We start from the raw sequence: 23,202 nt of genomic DNA, 5'->3' as shown, positions 1-23,202 counted from the left end.
TTTATTATATAGCTGAGGGAATTATATTCAATAACCTAATATACTGTAATAACCTATGATGAAATATAATCTAATACACATGTATACATTATATATATATACACACACACATATATATATAACTGAACTACTTTGCTGTACACCTGAAACTAATACAATATTTTAAATCAAGTATACTTCAATTTTAAAAAAGAATAGCCCTTTCCAAATCAGAATTCAAATCTTTCTGCCTACTTCTGTGCACTACGATTATTGGTATTTGATAGTTACTTTAAACAGGACATATTCTCCCAGACCATCCTTGATCTCCACAGTCTCCTTGATATGCTCTCCAGCAAGGGGTCCAAGGCCAATCATTTGCCCAATAATCTCTTCTCTGTTCCAAATCAACCACAATTCTCACTGCAGGGCAAAGTAAACTCAGACTCCTGAAAAAGACAAACCGAAACTAGCAGGCAGTAGAATCTAGAGTGACCATCAAGACAGTGGCAACAATAAATTCCTCAGAAGTAGCTTTAAATGTCTACCCTGTAGGAGTTCCTGTTGTGGCTCAGCAGCTTAACAATCTTTCTACTATCCAGGAGGATGGGGACTTGGTCACTGACCTCATTCAGTGGGTTAAGGATCTGGCATTTCCTCAAGCTGAGGCATAGGTCACAGACAGCTTGGATTCATTGTTGTTGCGGCTGTGGCATAGGCTAGCAGCTGCAGCTGCAGTTCCAATTCCAATTCGACCCCTAGCCTGGGAACTTACATGTGCCACAGGTATGGCCCTAACAAAATTTCTTTTTCTTTTTTTTTTTTTTTAGGGCCACACCCATGGCATATGGAATTCGGAGCTGTAGCTGTCCTTCTACACCACAGCCACAGCAACACCAGATCCGAGCCGTGTCTGTGACCTACGCTACAGCGCATGGCAACACCAGATCCTTAACCCACTGAATGAGGCAAGGGATTGAACCTGTGCCCTCATGGATGCTAGTCAGATTAGTTTCTATTGTGCCATGACGGGATCACCAATATTTCTTTAAATAAATAAAAAATAAATAAATAAATATCTACCCTTTAAATTAATATAAATATCGCAGTAAAAGCTTGCTTTGGGAGGGGTTGGCCAATGCAAAATTTTAAAACAACTGGGGTTTGCCCCACCAAGCACCCAACTCTCCTCTGTAGAACCCTTCTAGAAAAGCCACAGACCTCAAGCAAAGCAATCAATGCATTTATGTTGCTTCTTGTATCTTACTAATAAAATTCTTAGAAGAGGATCTCCTGACTCTCATTTAAAACTCGGACTAAATGTGTCACAAATAGCTTTCTTATCTGAATTTTCTTATCAAATACAATATAGATTCATATAGCTAAAAGCTTTGTTCTTATTAGACATATTAAAGGTATTCAGAAGCTAGGAGGACAGTGGTCATATCTTGCTATTCCCTGTACAATGCTCAGATTTTGCCGAGATGCTACCTTTACCCTTGAACAAAGGTACAGTGGGACAATCACTCTGGCCTTCTAGATTTTAAGCTTAGAGAGAGTGTCTCAAAGACTGACAATTTTTGGTTTCCATCCCAAGTGAGACAAGCACCCTAAAATGGATGTGCTTTCTTTCTTGCCCTAGATCTCTTAAGGTTGCTCCGGTTCCTGTGTTTTACTGTCCATCATTTCCGAATCCACAGTTGTCCAATAAATTTTATTTTTACTGTTTGCCATAGACTCTTCCCTATTGCAGCTAAGAAGTTAAATGCATAGAAGCAGAAAATATGGATGCAAAACAGTCCCTACTTGTTACCTAAAATCACTCTATGTGGTAATAGCCTGTGCCATCTTTGTAGCAGGCTGCCTCAATTCAAATTTTGGAAAAACAACAAACATGAACCTTGTATTTCATTTCCAGTTAAAATTCTCCCTTACAAATGGCCTGAACTCACCTTGGTGTTATTTCCAGCCTCTGACCTTAGCAAGACAGACACTGAGCTATATGAATTAGGTGGGTTTTTTTTTTTTTCATTTTAATTGAAATGAGAATTATTAGCTTATTAGGAAAATCACTGACTCTTTATAATAATATCCCAAATGTTCAATAGCAATTTTAATAAAATTCTTTAAAATAGTGACCAGATGGGGCAAAAAAGAAATCAAAACTGTTATAAGAAAAAGGCTGCAAAAGAAAATTTAAGAATGCATGATTGTTATCTTCAAGTATGTAAAGAACTATCATGTAGAAAGGTCAAAATTCAGACAAAAGGTAAGTGCTATGGGGTATATTTTTAATTCAGTGTGAGAACTGTCTTTCAACTACAATTTCCCTAAAAGGGAAACAGCCACAGAATTAAACAGAAAGTTTTCCAGCTCCAGAAATGTTTAAGAAGAGGCATAAATAACATTTGTATGGAAAGCTAGATAATTTAGCTCTCAGATTCTATATTTGTATGTACTTCAAACTAAAATTTCAGCTATTCTATTTCATATTCACAGAACAGTGTTATGTAATATCTAGTACAACTGAAAATCTTTTCATGCACAGGGTAATTGTATATAAAAACAAAAAAAGGAAATTTCCCCCAAATATTGTACAGTTTGCCTTTCTGATTTCCTTTTTAGAACTGCACTCCTTGGACTGATACCTTTTATGTTAAATATGATTTTTTTTCATGTATCATTTACAAAATAAGTCTCCATTTCAAAGAGGAAAAAAGCCACTCAGGACAAACCAATAGTAGAATTTATATTTTGGTTTGGCAAATCCAAAATGGCCTGATCTTAGAGAAACAAGAGTAGTTTCTTGGCTAAAGCTTTCCTATTAATCTGAATCACACACCCCCCTTTTTTTTTTCTTTTTCCTTTTTTGGTTACCCCATGGCATATGGAGTTCCTAGGCCAGGGATCAGAACCCAGCTGCAATTATGAACTATGCTGCAGACGTGGCAACTCCAGATCCTTTAACACACTATGCTGGAGCTGCAGAGATGCTGCTAATCCTGTTGCATCACAGAGGGAGCTCCTGAATCACATTTTTCATCCATCATTTCCACCATGGGAGATTTTAATTATGCATTTATAGTATTTAAGAAGGGTAGCAGGCACATACTTTATGCAAGTTTTTCTAAGAAGGGGCTTCCAGGTCAGTGGATGATGAAACAATAAGTCTCCACATTACATGGACAGTACAGGCACAGTAAAAATTTGTTTTTATAACAACAGTTTAACTTGTTACAGTGTCACAACATTTCTCTATCCTTATCACAAAATGCCTCCTGATGGTTGTATAACCAGTGCTAACTCTAGAGAACACGTGACTATACCCAAAGGAATAATAGATTGGCAACCGCAAGCAGCAACACTTAACATGTCAGCCCTAAACTAACCATTCTTCTTTCTTGCCTCTTCCTACCAGTTTTGACATTTTCATAACTAAAAATATCCCTCAAAATTAACTAACCATTAAGAAAATTTAGCATTGTACCTACATATTTATCAACTATATCTCTTATCAAATACATGGATTACCAAACTTTACAAAGAAATAGACTGAAGTAAACTCATTAGGAATATGTAAGAAAAATCTGCCCTCCATGTTGTCACAAAAAAGGTTCATATCCACAACTGACTTAGGGAATTTAACTCATTAGCTTTAATAATGAGAAATTAATTGACCTGGGGAGTTGAAGGTAGCCTGAATGCATGAATGTTATGCATCCTAACCTACATCAAGGAAATTCAGATTCAGTTATCAATACTCCAGCATGGGGACAATCAGTCCTTTTACAATTATTTATATAATTAAACACAGAAACTAACATACATATATCATTCCTCTCCTTTATCTTTGTATATTTTTGTTAACTGGTAACTTGAAAATATATAAAATGTATGTTTACTAAGAAATACTTCACTAATTTATCTTAAAGTTTTTTTAAATGTCTGTTATGTTTGCTATATATACCCTAAAACAATTATTTTCAAAGAATCTGATAAAGAAAAGAACAACAAAGCTGGAAAATCATTTCCCTAATAAATGCTTCACTACATTTCAAGATTGCTAAATTGTAGATAGTCTAGAAAAAAAGGAACTAGGTATCTACAGCATTAGAAATAAATGAAATAGACTTCTTTTCCTCTTCCAGATTTAAAATCCACAGCGCAGTCACAACACAGTCTTGGAGACAGAATGTGAGGAAGAGATTGAGCAGACTTTGGAACTTCAAGCAGGCACCCTGTACCTATTTTAAATTGAAAATAAACAGCTAAGAACATCATGGAAGGGTTCCCTGCCAGACTGCTTCTGGAGGCTGTATTCACTTCTTAAATACTGTTCAGTATTTTAACAATAGTGTTATGCTCTTCTTATATATTAAGCAATATTTAAAAACACAAGCAAACTAAAATATATTCAGAGGTAAGTGACTAAGTGGAAAGTCATTCAAACCATGTCAAAAGGAACAGTTGAAAGAAATAAGACTGTTGAGTTTGGAGTAAGAAAAACTAAGAGAGTAATAAACAGCCATGGTAAATAACTGCAATTCTGAAAGCTTTTCATGGGCAAGAGGGTTTAGAATTTATGTATGTTAAGAAGTTACAGAGATGTAAGTTTAACTCAATAAGAGGACAGGATTTTAAAATGCATAAATGTTTGAAGATGAAACCCACTACCACACAAGACTAGAAGACTGCTGGAATTCTCTTTAGGCTGGATAATTACTTGGCAGAAATGCTACAAAGGGAATTCTAGCTATTGGTTGATGAATACCTGAACTATACGAGTTTCAAAGCACTTTTCCAATATTGAGATTCTGAATTCTAAAGCTATACTGAGAAATGCTATACTCTCAGTGCTTTCACCATCTTCCTTTAAAGGGAATTCCCACTGTCCCTTTGCAGTATCTATTAAAGCCTGATAGAAAAGAGGACTTGACCTAAAGCTGGTGAAAGGTCATAAAAATGTGAAAAATGACAAAGTAAAGTATTCTATAAAGATCAGCATACCTGTGTGAGTGTGCACACACACACACACACACAAATTCACTTCCAAGCCTAAACTGTAATTAACAAAAGCATTCAATGAACGCATAGAGAATTAACCTAATAAATCTCAAATGTAAATATTTTATAAAACACAAATATGTGCTTAGCTAACTCAATACAGCATTAAGGAAGACATGACAGATGATGAGACAGAATAGTTTTACTAAAGCAGACCTAGAATTTTTCCAAATACCATAACAAAAGAGCCCTGAAATTTTTCTGTATTATTTGCCTCTATAAAAAAATGAAAATATCATAATAAAAACTATACTATTTTCATTGAAGAAAATTAAAGCAGTTTAAAAACATTCCTTCAAATTACTTGAATCAGCCCTATCCAGAGAAGGGGTCAATGTCTCCTCTCCTCAAGTCTGGGCTCTGTGACTGATGGACCAACAGAATACATCAGAAGTAATGCAGTGCCAGTTTCCACACCAGGCTTTAAAAAATTTGGCAGCTTATACTTCCTGACTCTTGGGACATTCTCTCTTGGAACTCAGCCACCATTCTGTGAGGAAGTTCGAGTACTACATGGAAAGGAACCAAGGTGACTGGCCTTCAGCCCTAACTGAGCTCCCTGCCAACTTGAGTCAAAGCCATGTAAGTGAGTCACCTTAGAAATGATCCAGCCCCCCAACCAAGCTGCCTTGGCTGATACTTTGTGGAGCAATGTGGACCTTCTTCACTGACCCCTGCAAATTTGAAGGCTAAATAAATATATACTAGTTGTTCTTTTTTAAGTAATTACATTTGGGAGTGAGTTGTTACACAACAATAAGTAACCAGAATCAAATCCAAAACTGGTACTGGTCACAAACGTCTTACTTTGAAATTTTCTTTTTTAAGAATCTTGGAGTTCCCGTCGTGGCGCAGTGGTTAACGAATCCGACTAGGAACCATGAGGTCGCGGGTTCGGTCCCTGCCCTTGCTCAGTGGGTTAACGATCCGGTGTTGCCGTGAGCTGTGGTGTAGGTTGCAGACGCGGCTCGGATCCCGCGTTGCTGTGGCTCTGGGGTAGGCCGGTGGCTACAGCTCCGATTCAACCCCTAGCCTGGGAACCTCCATATGCCGCGAGAGCGGCCCAAGAAATAGCAACAACAACAACAACAAAAAGAAAGACAAAAGACAAAAAAAAAAAAAAAAAAAAAAGAATCTATTACTCTCTAATACCTAGAATGGCTGATTTGCCATCTTGTCTTGTAACTTTGCCTACTGGATCTCTTTTCCTGGATATTACATATATAAAGTGTACTATGGAGCATATTTTTCAAAAGATCTAAGTGAATTATTTGTAATTTTTGGAAATTTTATAGCACTCTTTCAGATCATTATAGATATTGGGAAATCAATCACAAAAGTAAATATGAGAATCATCATACCTGGGGGTATAGGAGTTAGGGGACAGAGGATATCAATAATACACACATCAAAATCATCCAGAGTTCTCCTTACCCTGTTCCAGAAGAATATATTGAACTAGAAGGAATTCTACATATCACTTAATCCATGCTATGACATTTAATTGTATACTCACACAATTAATAAACAGCAAAGACAGGTCTCAAATACACTTTCCTCCATGTTTTTCACAAGACACAGATGCCTTGAAAATCAAAGTAAATAAAAATTAATATAGTTAAAATCTATAAAAATTTATTTAGAGCTACAGTAGCAATTCTCAACAACTTATACATATCCTATGGTTAGTTGCTCTTTGCTGAGCACTATATAAACAACAGAAATAGAAGGTACATAGTCTCTATTCCACAAATGTTCCTATTGTAAAATACACATTTTTTTTTTTTGCCTCACCCATGGCATTTGGAAGTTCCCAGGACAAGGATCGAACCCAAGTCACAGCAGTAATCTGAGCCACAGTAGTGATAATACTGAGTCCTTAACCATCAGGCCATCAGGGAACTCCTAAAGCAAACATATCTTAAACAATTAGAGAATGATGGCCACAGTGGAGAGGACATGTCCAAAGTAAGGGAATAAATAGAATAGCGTTAGATTTATCAAGAAGGTCTTCAGGCACATGTGTAATACATTAATGAGACCAAGTCATTAAAGCAAAGGGACTACCACAGGAAGTAGGCAGAATCAATAATGGATATGCATTTACTGAAGCTATTAAAATAGAATATTTTCGAACACCTTGTTGAAGTATTTAGATTTCCTTCAACCAACAATAAGTCACTGTAACAACTTAAAATTTTACAGCCTCTTCCACTACAACCTCTTTAATTCATGAAAAATCACCCCTTGATAAACTCAAGTGTATGAACATGCTGCTGCCCCTGCATTGACTAATCTTCCTCTTTTATGCCCTGATTAACCCTTATTCATCATCCAACATCCAGCTCAAAAATACCTTCTCTGTAAAGGATTCATTAAACTCAGGGTCATATCCATCTATCTAGAAGTTCTTTTTTTACAATTCCTTTATAGCATTTGCCACCTTATGCTATAATTCTTTTGCTTACTACTCTCTTCTTAATCTCTGGTATAAGAATTAAGCTCATGTTCTCTTTCTTACTTAGTACTACCACAATGCCAGACACATCAGAAACACAGTATGTCTTTAATAATTGATACAAGTCAAATCAAAGATCAAGTTTGTCTTATTCTCCTCTATGCTAAGAGTTGATACCCAAATTACATACAATATGTTAAAAAAATTAATGCAATAATACTACCTTCAGAACACTCAGGATGCTAAATGACTGTGTCCCTCCTCAAGGGAACTTAATTACTCATTAAGAGCATGGCATTTGCCAAAAATTCCATGAAACAAGCAATCATTATTTCTCCAGGGGCTTAAAATGCCCTGAACCCAAACAAAAGAAAAGGTATAAACAATAATTAAAGTATAGAAATTAGAATCTTAGAAATTTTCTAGGTACATTTTGGTAAATTCAATTACTCTTCATCATGTCTTGCTATGAAGAATTAAGTTACAATTGTTATTGTAAGTACCTACCCCATCTTTACTAACTACTGCCATTTCAATGCCAAATGTGAGGAAGACGACTCAAGATTTCCATGGAACCACAAGCCCCATTCAGCTTAAGACATATCAGACCACAGAGGACTCATTGAGAAATCAAAGTCAGTGCTAAATCAAGAAACAAAAGTAAAGAACCATTTTATAAAACACTTTTAAATAGCATAAAGGGAAAAGTCATGAAACTACCCATATATAATGTCTGAGTAGAATTTCAGTTCATGGTGGGCTTCTGAAAACCTAAGTAAATTTTTATATAGATTTGAAAGAATTTTCTTTGGTAAGCCTATATTCTACGTTAAACCCTGTAGATATCATAACACTGAAAAAAAGAAAGAAGTCCACACCTCACACTGTCTAAAAAAAAGAAAATCCCACTGAACACTTTTTTGGATATGAGTATGTCTATTATTATTCTCTTAAATTTCTATTTTCCATTTCCACAAAATACATAAGATAAAAACGACAGTTCTCTCATAAACTAAATAGCAGAAATATCTGACAAAGAATTTATTATTCATTCAATAATTAAATAAATCATTATTGATCATATACTTTAAGCAACAGACACTGATTGAAAACGCCATTCCTTAGGCAAGATCAAACAACTGTTATTCAATGGGCTAAGTGCTATAACATTAGTATATCTACAGATTCAATGCAATCCCTATCAAATTACCAATGGTATTTTTCACAGAACTTGAACAAAATATTTTAAAGTCTGTTTGGAAGCCCAAAAGACCCAGAATAGCCAAAGACATCCTGAAAAAGAAAAGTGGAGCTGGAGGAATCAGACTCCCGGACTTCAGAGTATACTACAAAGCAATAATCATCAAAACAGTATGGTACTGGCACAAAGACAGAATATAGATCAGTGGAACAGGATAGAAAGCCCAGAATTAAACCCACGGACCTACAGCCAACTCATCTATGACAAAGGAGGCAAGGATATACAATGGAGAAAGAACAGCTTGTTCAGTCATTGGTGCTGGGAGAATTGGACAGCCACATGCAAAAGGATGAAATTAGAACACTCCCTAACACCATACACAAAAATAAACTCCAAATGGATCAAAGACCTAGATATAAGACCAGACAGTATAAAACTCTTAGAGGAAAACATAGGCCAAACACTTCCGACAAAAATGACAGCAACATCTTCTCTGATCTACCTCTTAGAGTATTGACAATAAAAACAAAAATAAACAAATGGGACTTAATCAAACTTCAAAGTTTCCGCACAGCAATGGAAACCCTAAACAACACAAAGGACAACCTACAGAATGGGAGAAAATACTTGCAAATGAATCAACTGACAAGGGATTAAATCTTCAAAATTTATAAATACCTCCTACTGCTCAATACCAAAAAAACAAAGAATCCCATCAAAAAATGGGCAGAAGATCTAAACAGACAGTTCTCCAAAGAAGACATACAGATGGCCAAAAAACACATGAAAAGATGTTCAACATCACTCATCATTAGAGAAATGCAAATCAAAACCACTATGAGGTACCACCTTACAACAGCCAGAAGGGCCATCATTAAAAAGTCTACAAACAATAAGTGCTGGAGAGGGTGTGGAGAAAAGGGAACTCTATTACACTACTGGTGGGATTATAAATTGGTGCAACCACTGTGGAAAACAGTATGGAGAGTCCTCAGAAAACTAAAAATAGAACTCCCATTTGACCCAGCAATTCCACGCCTGAGCATCTATCCAGAGAAAACCATGATTTGCAAAGACACATGTTCTCCAATGTTCATTACAGCACTATTTGCAATAGCCAAAACATGGAAACAGCCTAAATGCCCATCGACAGAGGAGTGGATCAAGAAGATGTGGTACATACACGCAGTGGAATATTACTCAGCCATTAAAAAGAATTAAATACCAGCATTTTTAGCAACACGGATGGACCTAGAAATTATCATGCTAAGTGAAGTCAGCCATACAATGAGACACCAACATCAAATGCTTTCACTGACATGTGGAATCTGGAAAAAGGACAGACTGGACTTCTTTGCAGAACAGATGCTGACTCACAGACATTGAAAAATTTATGGTCTCCAGAGGCGACAGTTTGGGGGATGGGAGGATATGCTTGGGTTATGGAATGGAAATCCTGTGAAACTGGATTGTTATGATCATTATACAACTACAGATGTGAAAAAATAAAAAATAAAAACAAATCTCAAAATAAATAACATTAGTATTTACTCAGGGCAAATGCACAAAAAGAAAGTTAACTACCAGGGAAAGTTGGGGAAAGCATTAGAGGAAACAATAATTTCATCTTGAAGGATTCAAAGCAGTTTAGATATCATGAATAGAATGTGCAAAAAAAAAGAGGCAGGAAATGGACTACAAAGATAAGAAGAGACCTGAGTGCCTAAGGCTTTGTACACTTTGCAAAGAACTTTATCTTCTGGGCAATAAGAACCCATGAAGATTTGGAGTGTTTATGCAACAAATAGCATCAGAAAATTTGTGTTAAGAAAAATAATACTAGACTCAGCATGAAAAATAGGTTAGAAAGAGTAAAACTAGCAGCACAAAGACTGGGTAGGCCAATGTAAAGTGAAAATGATCAAGATATAACTAAGGCAAAAGATGGACAGTTGGGAGCAGATACTTGAGTTCCAAGGTACAATCAACAGAACTTGGTAACTAAGGGGGTGGGGCAGAGAGGAGTCTACAAAAACTCTAGGATTTCCAAAATAAGGACTACATGAATAGTGGTGACATTAATTAAAATAGAGAACTCAAGAAATGGAGTATGTCAGGAGGAGAAGAGATAGCAAAAAAATTCAATTTTATTTGTGTTGGCTTTGATTTCAACCTTGGGCATCCAGGAAATATGGGTTTGGAACTGAGAGTAAATGTGCGGACTCAAAGATTTGGGAGCCAACACAGAAACAGGAAGTGAAATGAAATTATGTGCATAATGAGTGATAAGCCAAGGTAAACTGAGAAGACTAGAAAACCAGGAGAAAAAATGATCAGTGTTTTAGGGGCAAGGAACAACAATGTTTTAACGCAAAGTGTCTGGAACTGTCTGCTGCAAAGTAATATGGGAATGGGAGCATGTGGAGAATTCACAGGGTAGACTAATCAAAACTCTATTTAGAGGAGGAGCTGAGAAGCCTCCTTGGAGGGTGGAGAATGGGTGGAATATGCTCATCCTTAAGAAAGAGACTAGAGTCACAGAAATTTGAAAAAGAAAAATGGACTGATAAATTTCAATATGGATCCCAAGACATTCCAGTGGAGAAAGAATAGTCTTTTCAATAAATAATGACAGAACAACTGGATTTTTACATGCCAAAAATATGAAGGTGAATTCATTCCTCACAGCACACACAAAAAGTACCCAAAAGGTATTACAGACCTAAATGTAAGAACTAAAACTATAAAACTCTCTGGAGTTCCTGTCATGGCACAACAGAAACAAATCTGACTAGGAACCATGAGGTTGCAGGTTCAATCCCTGGCCTTCTTCAGTGGGTTCAGGAGCCAGCGTTGCCATGAGCTGTGGTGTAGGTCACAGACATGGCTCAGATCTGGCATTGCTGTGGCTGAGGTGTAGGCCGGCAGCTGTAGCTCTGATTAGATCCCAAGCCTTGGAACCTCCATATGCTGCGAGTGCAGCCCTAAAAAGAATGAAAGAAGAAAAAAAACTATAAAACTCCTAGAAGAAAATCTGTGATATTAGGTTAGGCAAAGCCTTCTGGGATATGACACCAAAAGCACAACCAACCAAAGAAAAATATATGTAAGATGAGCTTTATTAAAAAATTTTAAACTTCTGTACTCCTGAGAGGATACCATCAAGAACAGAGACAGGAAAAAATAACTGCAAACCATGTATCTGATAAGAGATGAGATTTGTATTTAGAATTTATAAAGAACTTGCATAACTCAATAATGAAAAGACAACCTAAGACAACCTAAGAAGTGGACAAAGGTTCTAAAAAGGTATTTCTTAAAAAAAGAAAAAGAAAAAGAAAGAAAGAAAAAGATACAGAAATGTCCAAAAAAGACATGAAAAGATGCTCAACATCATTAGGTATCAGTGAAAGGCAAATCAAAACCACAGTAAGATACCACTGCATATCTGCTGTGATGACTAATAAAAAGATAGACAATAACAAGGATAGGAAAAAAGTAAAACCTTTATATATTGCTAGAAGGAACGAAAAAATCAATCATCCACTTTGCAAAACCATCTGGCAGTTGCTCAAAATGTTAAACACAGAGCTACCATATGACTCAGCAATTCCACTCCTAGGCATACTATCATGGGGATTTCAAACATATGTGCACACAAAAACTTCAACACAAATGTTCATAGCAACATTATTCCTAATAACAAAAAAAAAGAAAATAAACAAAATGTTCATCAATATATGAATGGATAAATGACATGTGGTACATCCACACAATGAAATACTATTCAGCAATAAATAAGAATGAAATACAAGCACATGCTACAACACAGATAAACCTTGAAAACATTATCCTAAGTGAAAAAAACAGTCAAAAAAGGAACACATATGATTCCATTTATATGAAATGTCCACAATAGGCAAATCTTGCTTAAGTTTGGGAGTTGAGGAGAAATGGGCATTGATGGATAACAGGTACAGAATTTCATTGTGTTGCTGAAATGATCTAAAATCTATTGGGGTACTGATTCTACAAGTCTGTGAATATACTAAAAACCACCAGATAATACATTTTAAACAGCTGAGACATGGTATGTGAATTATAATTCAATAAAGCTGAATTACAATAATTACAATTTGGGACTGTTCCCAAATTCAGTCTCCAAAAATTCAAAAATATTTGAAAGTCTAAATAATTAAATAACACTGATGTCAGCAACTTACATGGGGATCATAAAAAAACAAGTTTCTCTGGCAATAATAGTTACCAGCATCGAGTTACCACAATGCCAATAACCTTGGATATTGAGAAAGAGCAGGCTAAAGTGGTATCCTCTTTGACAGGCAGTAAGGGTGTTTATATCCTCCTCCAGCATCTATGACATAACTGCCTGTTTTTGAGCTGTAGCATGAAAAGAGAAAAATGGCAGATACCACAGGTAATAAAGAACTGTTCTATGAAACACACAAGCAAACACTGCTCCCAGTATGATTTTGATGGAATTTTAGATGTTCTTGAGTTCCATAAGAGTGGCAGAAATACCAACTTATGAATGTAACTTAGACATTATTCTAACTCCCACATGTATATGCTCCCAAGCCAAGCAAACCCTAACCCTAACCCTAACCCTAACCCTCAACAAGTATAACACAGGTTATAGAGAGGGCAAGTGGAACAAGAATGAGAAGAGACACTTAAGGTTTAGACATTAAGAATTTGGAGTTTCCACGGTGGCTCAGTGGGTTAAGAACCCAAAACTGTCTCTCTGAGGATGAAGGTTTGATCCTTGGCCTCACTGAGTGAGTTAAGGATCCAATATTGCCTCAAGATGTGGCCTAGGTCACAGATGTGGCTCAGATCCTGCGTTGCTGTGGCTGGCAGCTGGAGCTCTAATTCAGCCCCTGGTCTGGGAACTTCCGTATACCGCAGGTACAGCTGTTTAAAAAAAAAAAGAAAAGAAAAGAAAGAAATTAAGAATTCATCATTAACCATAGCAAGGGCATTTTTAAAGACATGGTGAAGACAGCCACCAATTCTGCAGAATGAATATGGGATAAGCTTTTAGGAATAACAGTTACAGATTGGTTTTCTCAAAAAGTTTGATGGCACCTCACTGTCCATCGTTCAATCATCCTATTTTGACTTCATTTTCTTACGACCTTTCCACATGGGGGATGCCAAATGGGTTCATTCAGAAAATGTTCACGTTATAACCTGAAATTTCAACATTTATTCTAATCCCTTTAAAATACTGACCCACAGTTACAGGCATCTAAATTAATAGGCTAAATAATCAATAGGAATAAAGATAATTACATATTTTTGAGATACTGGATTAAATACTGCATATTTATAAATTCTGCTGCACTTTTACTGTATCTTCAGTCCTATACTTAAGTGTGAAACATTCATCTATCCCTTCTCCATCTAAGAGCTTTCATTCTTTCTTAGCTTGTATTTTTCCTTCTCAGTATTCCTTTCTTCTAAATTCTCTCCCAATGGCAAGCATGGAATATAGTTGCCTTGATCAAGTCAAAAGAGTATCAGGATAGAAGATTGCTTTATTTGGTTTTATCCAAACCAAGCTGTTATTCCAAAGAAAAGGACCCCTCAGCTTGAAAAACTTCTAAAGAGCTCTCTTCAGTATTATTCATATTTATCACAACTTCACCATTAGAGACAATGTTCTAGTCAGATATTGATTTCCACGATGTATTTGACAAAGTTCCCATACCAAATGATACATCTGAATTAATTTTGACTGAAGGATGGTGGGAAGGAATGATTTGCTACGACAGGAAACTGGCTTAGAGACAAGTTAACAAGAAGATAACAGGTTACCTTTCTTGCCTTTGCTAAAGACCTATTTCTTTGGACAGAAAAAAAAGTATAAACAATATGGTTTGCAAAAACAAATCCTGAAATTGTTCTTATTTTATAAATAATCTCAAGAGTATACACAAAAGAATCTCTAAGATTGCAGATGACACTGAGCTACTCTGAAACCAAGAAGAATTAAGAAGCCAAATCATCACATGCTATCACTTACATGTGGAATCTAAAAAAAAAAGATACAATGAACTTACTTGCAGAACAGAAACATACTCACAGACTGCAAAAACTTACAGTTACCAAAGGAGACAGGTTGAGGGGGGGCGGGAAAAAAAAACACAGTATGCACAAAGGAATCTCTAAGATTGCAGATGATACTGAGCTACTCTGAAACTTAGAGGTATTAAGAAGTCAAATCTAAACTATATCTAAAAGCACATTCTAAGATAAAATTTTAGTCCCAGCAAAGAACCTGAGAGCAAACTGAATATTTCTTTATAAAAAAGGGCATTATCCAGTTCCTGCTGTGGCACAGTGGGTTAAGGACACAGTATCATCTCTGCAATGGTGCATATTCAATCCCTGGCCCAGCACAGTGGGTTTAAGGATCTACAGTCGCCACAGCTGTGAGGCAGGTCACAGCTGCAGCTCGGATTTGATCCCTGGTCAGGTAACTTCCATATACCAAGGTACAGAAAAAAAAAAAAAAAAAAGATAAAAAAAGACATCAGAGTTCAAGATATAATCAAGGAGGAGCATTTGAAATAAAATAGAATGCATCATGCTCTTCTGTACAAAAACCCATTTAATACTGTACACTTCTATGGTGCCATACTACAAGAAACAGCAACAGGGAGAAAATCCAACTAACAGTAACTTGTTGGGAGACATGTTTCTACAATCTTTTCTTAGACTCCTTGCTTCTATTTTCTATGCTGAAAACTCCATCTTGTCCTGCTTTACTTTACCCAATATTTCTGCTTGAAAAACAGTCACAATGCTGGTAAATGACTTAAGCTTAAGAACAAAGACCTAAAGGCATAAGTTACTCATAGGGTCAGCTGAATGAGGACATAATGTGTTGGTCTAGGAATGCCAGACCAGTGCATATTTGCACACTGTTTGCACAGCATGATATGTCCTGTTAAAATAAGAGAAAGAGGAACCTCATGGCCCCAAGTGGTTTATGAGCAGTCGTTAGCAGAATATGCATCAGCAAGGAGAAAGAGGTGCAAACTTAGGCATGCTGGGTTGCTGCAGAAGGCATGCCATTTGCGGAAGCACAATAATGATTCTCTAGATGCTATGCATAGACAGCTAAGGCCAAGCTTCCTCAGACGCTAATGACTGTTAAATGCCTAAAGGTCAGAATAAAAGCTTAATCATCTACCAGCTATGTGACTTTTAAAATAATAAAAGAACTTTTAAAATAATTAAAAAAAAACTATATCCCACACCTATAGCCCCCTCCTCACTTGATACAATCCTAAAGAGCACAATAAAAGCAGTGTGGTTTCTTGAGGCAGTGCTCTTGGTCCCTGAGACCTTGAGTTCCCTGGTTCCCAACTTTAATTAAGATAAATATCTCTGTGTCTTGTTTTATGTTAACTTTTTCTTAAGTTCCACAGCACCGTTCTTCAGCCTCACCTGCTGAGCTGGTCTCGGCAGCAACTGAAATGATTGAAGATAGTAAGAGACTGATAAAAGACTCAGAAACTGAATTCCAGTCTGAAAAGATGAAATATGAGGAGTTTTGAGCTAAACATGTTCTCAGAATGAAAGAAGTTACCTGGCAAGAGGAAGGGATATAACTCAACTGCATCTTGAAGAGAGCATTACCATACTGTGCTGAAATGAAAGCATTTCTTTCTGACACTGTCAGGGACACATTTTAGGTAAGTACAGGGCTGACTTTCCCATGACTCTTAACTTTTGTAACTAATCCACCATGATTTCTACCTTCCCGAATTTATCATCATAATTCTCAACACCACTCATTTGTTCTCAGTATACAATGCCTTGCTAGCATTTTATTTCTAAATGTTGTCTCCCTAAATGTAACAGCAGTCTCTTAAATCAGAGGATTCCATGTTTACTTTATTGCCCACATATCAATAAGTATAATACCTTACCAACTTGTTAATATTACAAACAAGCATAGTGAGGTTGAATGAGATTATGTTGAACACTAGAACTAAGAAATGTTCCTTTGACATAGAAATAAGTAACCTGGGAATGAGTAAGAGAAAAATTCACTTGGTAAGTAGTAAATATTACAGGAGCTGATAAAGATAAAAATATAGTAAATTTCATGGAGTTCCCGCCATGTTGCAGTGGGTTAAGAATCCAACTATAGCAGCTTCGGTCACTGCAGAGGTGCAGGTTCAATCCCTGGCCCAGCACAGTGAGGTAAAGGATCTGTGGCTTGGGTTCAGTCCCTAGCCTAGGAATTTCCTTATGTCACAGATGTGGCCTTAAAAAATTACATATATATATAATGTAAGAAAAGTTTAAATCAATTAATAATGTTTACAATATACCTCTATTCTTTAAAAAATAATGAAAAACTCAGTGTCACACTAAGTGACACAGACTAATGGTCCAACCCTATTTGATATATATAAAAAAAGTTAAAACTAATGAATAAATGTCCTGAGACAAAAGCATAATCACAAATGAAGTAGTTGTCACTGTTCCCTATCTATGTCCCTCATCTTTGGTGACTCAAATAGTTGTCAGTGCCTTGGCCAATTCTCAGCTATAGATGTCCCACTTTCATAAGCTGAACCTCTGTGTCTCTCCTTTTTTTCCCAAACTTCTTGTTCTTGAACTAGTCCAATGAATAATTCTAAGTAAATGCAGCAAATATCTATTCCCATGGAGACAGTGAATAATTCAAATTAAATGTAGCAAATATTCATTCTCATTAAAAAATTACCTATTCCAAAGATGCTTGAGACCAAAATAATTGGCCTTAGTCTTTCATAAGGGTATAGTCTTTCTACAATTAGACGCAATAATGTGAACGGTCAGAATTTTCATTTCTGCAATAGAAGGAGAAGAGCACTTCTATTTTTTGTGTGGGCAAATAGCACATTTTCTATATACCTATGCCCATATTTACAAAAAACCTAAATAATCAATCAAAATGATAAAACTTTAACAAAAAAAATAGTTTATCTCTTTCTTTTACCTTCACTCCATTATTTAATTTTCCCTCATTTTGGTCCCCAGGACATTAGAAATTAATATCACCTCTTCCCCCCAAATACCACTGTCCTGCTTCCAAGGATTGTATAAGTTTTTGGTTGCTTTAACTTACAACTAAATTCATAATAAGCTGGAGAAGATCATATTTCAATTAGGATTCAGAGCATCAAAAACAAAGGATTAATGGGCATTAGTATTGCAAATCAATGCCTTACACATGCATGACCAAAAAACCCACTGAAGAAAACAAAAATATACCTCCCCAGAAATACTGACTCACTACCCTAAGAAAATATAAGCAGTGGTAAGAAATAAGATTTCAAATATAAATACTTATTTGTATCCTTTCCCTTGCCTCAAAATAATTTGCAGAGAACAAAATAATCAACCAAACAAAACAGACTAAAAAGGAACTTTGAAATAGCTAGCTCTATCTTAGAATACTCAATGAGAAGCAATAAAATTAAAATGAATTTGGATGCTTTCATAGATTTGACAGTTAGTCTGGGCAAGGGAATGGGAGTTATTATAAAAGTACTTTTTCTACGAACTCAACATTTTGGAGCAAGCTTGGTGGCCAAGTCTGGCGACATGACATTAGTATCATAAAATAGTAGAGTACTTGGAAAGCAGTATGTTACACTGGAGATCACTACATTGGTTTGGCAGACTTCAATACTTTTATTAGGAAATATTTCCATTACAACAGCAAATAGGATATTAAAGAGATCATATCCACTTTTAGGATGTTTATAATTAATATGTTGCATGACATTTCCTGTGACAGGGAATTCTAAACTATGTCTCTGTATGCAATGCGTATACACAGATATGTGAAATAAAGCACATAAAGTATATTTCTGTTCACCAAGTGCCCATCGGTATGCATAGCACCAGCTCTATAGAAGTGTGAAAGGACAGCAGTGTGAAAGGACAAAGCCAAAAGCTCATTAAGCCTAAAGGTGGTGATGATCACATCAATTCTTCACATTCACTCACTAAATTTCTCCCAGAAGGATGCATGGAAGGGGGATTGCAGAAGAGGGAGAGAGAAGGAAAGAAGAGGGGAGCAAGAGGGAGAAAGAGAGAGGGCGAAGGGAGGAGGAAAGAAGAGAGGAGGCATGAAAATATTGAGGATGTTATGCAATCAATCGATTTTTGCAGGTCACATTGAAAAATATATATATACATATACACACAAAAGATATTTATGTTTGTGTTTATGGAGAAGGAGAGACCAAGAGAAAATGCACAAAAGAGACCCATCTCAACAACTGTATATAAAACATTAATTTTCACATATATACACCTAAGTCCTGGAAAACTAGGGAAAGTAACTCATATAGCCTATATTTGGGGGTCACCAATAAGTATACCAGTTGACATGTTATGCGGAATAAAAATGACCTTATAAATCTAATTTGCAACACGTAAAAGTCCTAATATTGTTTAACTGATTTATCTGATACTGGCCACTATAACGAAAACACTGTCTGTATAGGACAAAGGTTTACCATGGAGTAAACTAGATATTTAAAATGCCTACTTGAGGACTCTCTAGCATATTAGCTTTCCTAGTTTCAGAGATTACCATGTAGGTTATACTTAAACAGAGGCTTAGCTTCTCAGTACATATACCTTTCCTGCTAAAAAATGGAACCAGTACGCTAAATGTGTGACTCTGAATTTATTTCTATGGCAATAGGACATGTTACTTTAAGTAAAGTGAGGAGATATTATGATGAAACAAAAACTGCATACCAAGGAAGAAAGTACAACCTAGATACAAATTTTCAGTAAGACAACTAGAATAAACAAAAAACAGCCTGGGTTATTATCTCAGTATCTCCTCATCTGAAACACGCCAGCTAGACCTGCTCTGCTAAATGTTCCCAAATTCTTGACCCAGGGAAATTATGAGAGTGAAAAAAAATGCTTATTATTGGTCATAAGCCATCCACGTTAGGACTTCCCGTCATGGCTCAGTGGTTAACAAATCCGACTAGGAAACATGAGGTTGAGGGTTCGATCCCTGGCCTTGCTCAGTGGGTTAAGGATCTGGCGTTGCCATGAGCTGTGGTGTAGGTTGCAGACGCGGCTTAGATCTGGCATTGCTGTGGCTCTGCCACAGGCCAGCAGCAACAGCTCTGATTAGACCCCTAGCCTGGGAACCTCCATATGCCATGGGAGCGGCCCTAGAAAAGGCAAAAAGACACACACACACACACACACACACACAAAAGCCATCCATTTTATGGCAATTTGTTACACAGTTATAATAACTAATACAAGTAAGTTTTACCCTTTCCATAATGATGATCCTAGTCTGAGTTAAGTGATTCAAATTTGTTTCCCCAATATCTAATATTTATATCTATTCTGTCATTTATCATCCTTTACTGAAAATGTTTACTTATCTGCCCCCTCTGTGGACTGCAGGTACCTTTGCAGGTAGGCACAGGGTTTCCCCAGAGCAAAGCATTTCAGGTGCACAATAAATGCTTTATTAATGTTTTTGTTATCTACAAGATGACCCTGCTGGATAGAGTATGGAAAAGTAATGAGGAGTTCTCACCATGGCTCAGTGGAAAGGAATCTGACTAGTATCCATAAGGACTTAGGTTCGATCCCTGGCCTAGCTCAGTGGGTTAAGAATTCAGCATTGCCCAGGGCTGTGGTACAGGTCACAGACGCAGCTCGGATCTTGTGTTGCTGTGGCTGTGACGTAGGCCAGTGGCTACAGCTACGATTCAACCCCTAGCCTGAGAACCTCCATATGCCACTGGTGCGGCCCTATAAAGACAAAAAAAAAAAAAAAAGCAGGGGGAGTGGATAAAAAGAAAAGAGTAATGAATGATGCATAGTACCAAATCAGCAATAGAATACCAGAGATGACATAAATGTTGATGAAACAGCAGGGACAAGTAAAACCAATACTTCAGGTTGGTCACAAATTTCAGTAGCAGTCTCACTACAGTAGTGATCTTCAGAGAGCAGTTACTGATGCTAATCTGAAGACAAATTCAATTTGAACTCAGTGGACAAGTGCCTAGCACTTTAAAATGAGTTCAAAGTAAAGGTTAATTGAATGAACCTTAATGAATAAATGAAACAAGTTGATCTCAGAAGGATTTTTAGGCCCATTTCAGACTGCAACATCTGTAGAATCACATTATTCTAAAATGAAGTACATTACACAGAATGGCAGCATTTTGTATGAAATGCGTTTATTAAAAATAATAATTATTCAGAAGGGCAACTGCTTATTATAGTGACAACTGCCTATTGTAGTAGCAGTATCAGTAAGCATCTATTGAAACACCACAGCTCTAAAACCAAGCATAGTACCTGATGCAGAGTAGGTGCACAGTAAAGATTTGTGGAATAACTCAAAGAACCTGAGAATGTTTTCAGTTTTCTTCACTAAGCTCCTTCTACATGACTGGAATTAAATTATATACAGGATTTCAGAAAAACTGCCAGGCTAACTCCATGAGCAGTATAGTGTCTGGACTGGGCCTCAGGATTACCATTTATACAATTATGATCACAGTCCTATCTGAACACTCAATCTAATATCAACCTAGTATCATCCTATCAACCAAATATCATCCTATTATCACATCTTGATTTGAGAATCTAAGAGATATATGATTTGCAATAGGTAAAAACAGATATTAAACCTCTCAGAAATGACCCTCTATCCAAAGGGCTACATGAAACCCTCAGGCATTTCTACATCTGACTCTGTGCATCCAGATTATATGTGTCTGATGTTGTGAAGACCACTGACACTTCAGCGTCATCTCCTGGCATATCTCCAAGAATCAGACACATCCAAAGCAGGACATCCATAAAAGAAATTATTTCAAAAGACAGTTTCGGAGTTCCCGTCGTGGCGCAGTGGTTAACGAATCCGACTAGGAACCATGAGGTTGCGGGTTCAGTCCCTGCCCTTGCTCAGTGGGTTAACGATCCGGCGTTGCCGTGAGCTGTGGTGTAGGTTGCAGATGCGGCTCGGATCCCACGTTGCTGTGGCTCTGGCGTAGGCCAGTGGCTATAGCTCCGATTCAACCCCTAGCCTGGGAACCTCCATATGCCGCGGGAGCGGCCCAAGAAATAGCAACAACAACAACAACAACAAAAAGACAAATGACAAAAAAAAAAAAAAAAAAAAAGACAGTTTCATTCATTTAACTACCTCTGAATCCCTTGTTGGTGATTCAAACAGATAAATCATCATATAAGTGATTCTTTTTTATTTTAATTGCCAGGCTGCTAAAGTGTCTTCTTCATGTCTCTCTCTGGTACCTAGTCTCTCCAGCACTCAAAAAATCTGTACAAAACTGAATGCTTTTCTACCATCCAAAATTGCTGCAATGTTGAGAACCATTATATTGAACATGCACACTCAGGTCCCAAATCCATGATAATACTGTACCAAATTCTCATTCAATGTAATGTTCTCAAAATTCCCCCTGAGTATTGTATAAAATGAGAATCTAGTCTAGTCCTGGTTCAGACATAAGGATACCAAAGCATGTTATAACTGAGGTTAAGTGATCTGTTAAAGACTACCCAACAAATCAACAAATTAGTTTCACATCACCTATCTCTAAAATCCAGTTTTTTTTTCAAAGTACAATTATCTGGGATTTGTTGTATCAGCACTAAAACGATACAATGTGCTCACTGGCCAATGATTTATTCTTATACATTCTTACTAAAAGAGTAACCATACATACAATCTTCCAAGACCAAACCAGGAAGAAATGGAAAGTGGGAACAGACCAATCACAAGTACTGAAATTAAAACTGTGATTAAAAAACTTCCAAAAAACAAAAGTCCAAGGCCAGATGGATTCATGGGCAAATTATATCAGACTATTTAGAGAAGAGTTAACACCTATTCTCCTGAAACTCTTGCAAAAAATTGCAAAGGAAGGAAAATTCCCAAGTTCATCCTATGAGGCCACCATCACCCTGATACCAAAACCAGACAAAGTTACCACAAAAACAATAATTACAGGCCAATATCACTGATGAACATAGATGCAAAAATTCTAATGAAATACTACTAAACTGAACCCAAAAATACATCAAAAGAATCATTCTCCATGATCAAGTGGGATTTATCCCAAGAATGCAAGGATTTTTCAATATCCACAAATCAATCAGTGATGGGCCACATTAACATTAAAGAATAAAAACCATATGATCATCTCAATTGGTACATAAAAAGTTGTTAACAAAATTCAACACCAATTTTTGATAAGAATTCTACAGAAAGTGGGCACAGAGGGAACTTACCTCAACATAATAAGGGCTCTATATGACAACACAGCTAACATTATTTTCAATGGTGAAAAACTGAAAGCATCCTACTTTAATGATTTCCTTTACCAGTGAGCTTTCCCATTTATAATTTCCTTGTCTCTAGTTGTGGCCTTTTCTTTTC

General features: G+C 36.6%; 1 long non-coding RNA gene across 1 annotated transcript; it reads right to left on the bottom strand.

Annotated features, from left to right (window-relative positions):
• On the bottom strand, positions 277 to 8,588 carry LOC102158494. Its single transcript, XR_002346501.1, has 3 exons — positions 8,009 to 8,588; positions 6,560 to 6,628; positions 277 to 428 (listed from the first exon to the last, which is right to left on the bottom strand). It is a non-coding gene; the product is annotated as an uncharacterized LOC102158494 (long non-coding RNA).

This window comes from Sus scrofa, chromosome 8, assembly GCF_000003025.6.
Source record: "Sus scrofa isolate TJ Tabasco breed Duroc chromosome 8, Sscrofa11.1, whole genome shotgun sequence".
NCBI lineage: Eukaryota > Metazoa > Chordata > Mammalia > Artiodactyla > Suidae > Sus > Sus scrofa.
Note: the sequence above shows the minus strand (reverse complement) of the source record. Positions and strands in the feature narration are given on the sequence as shown.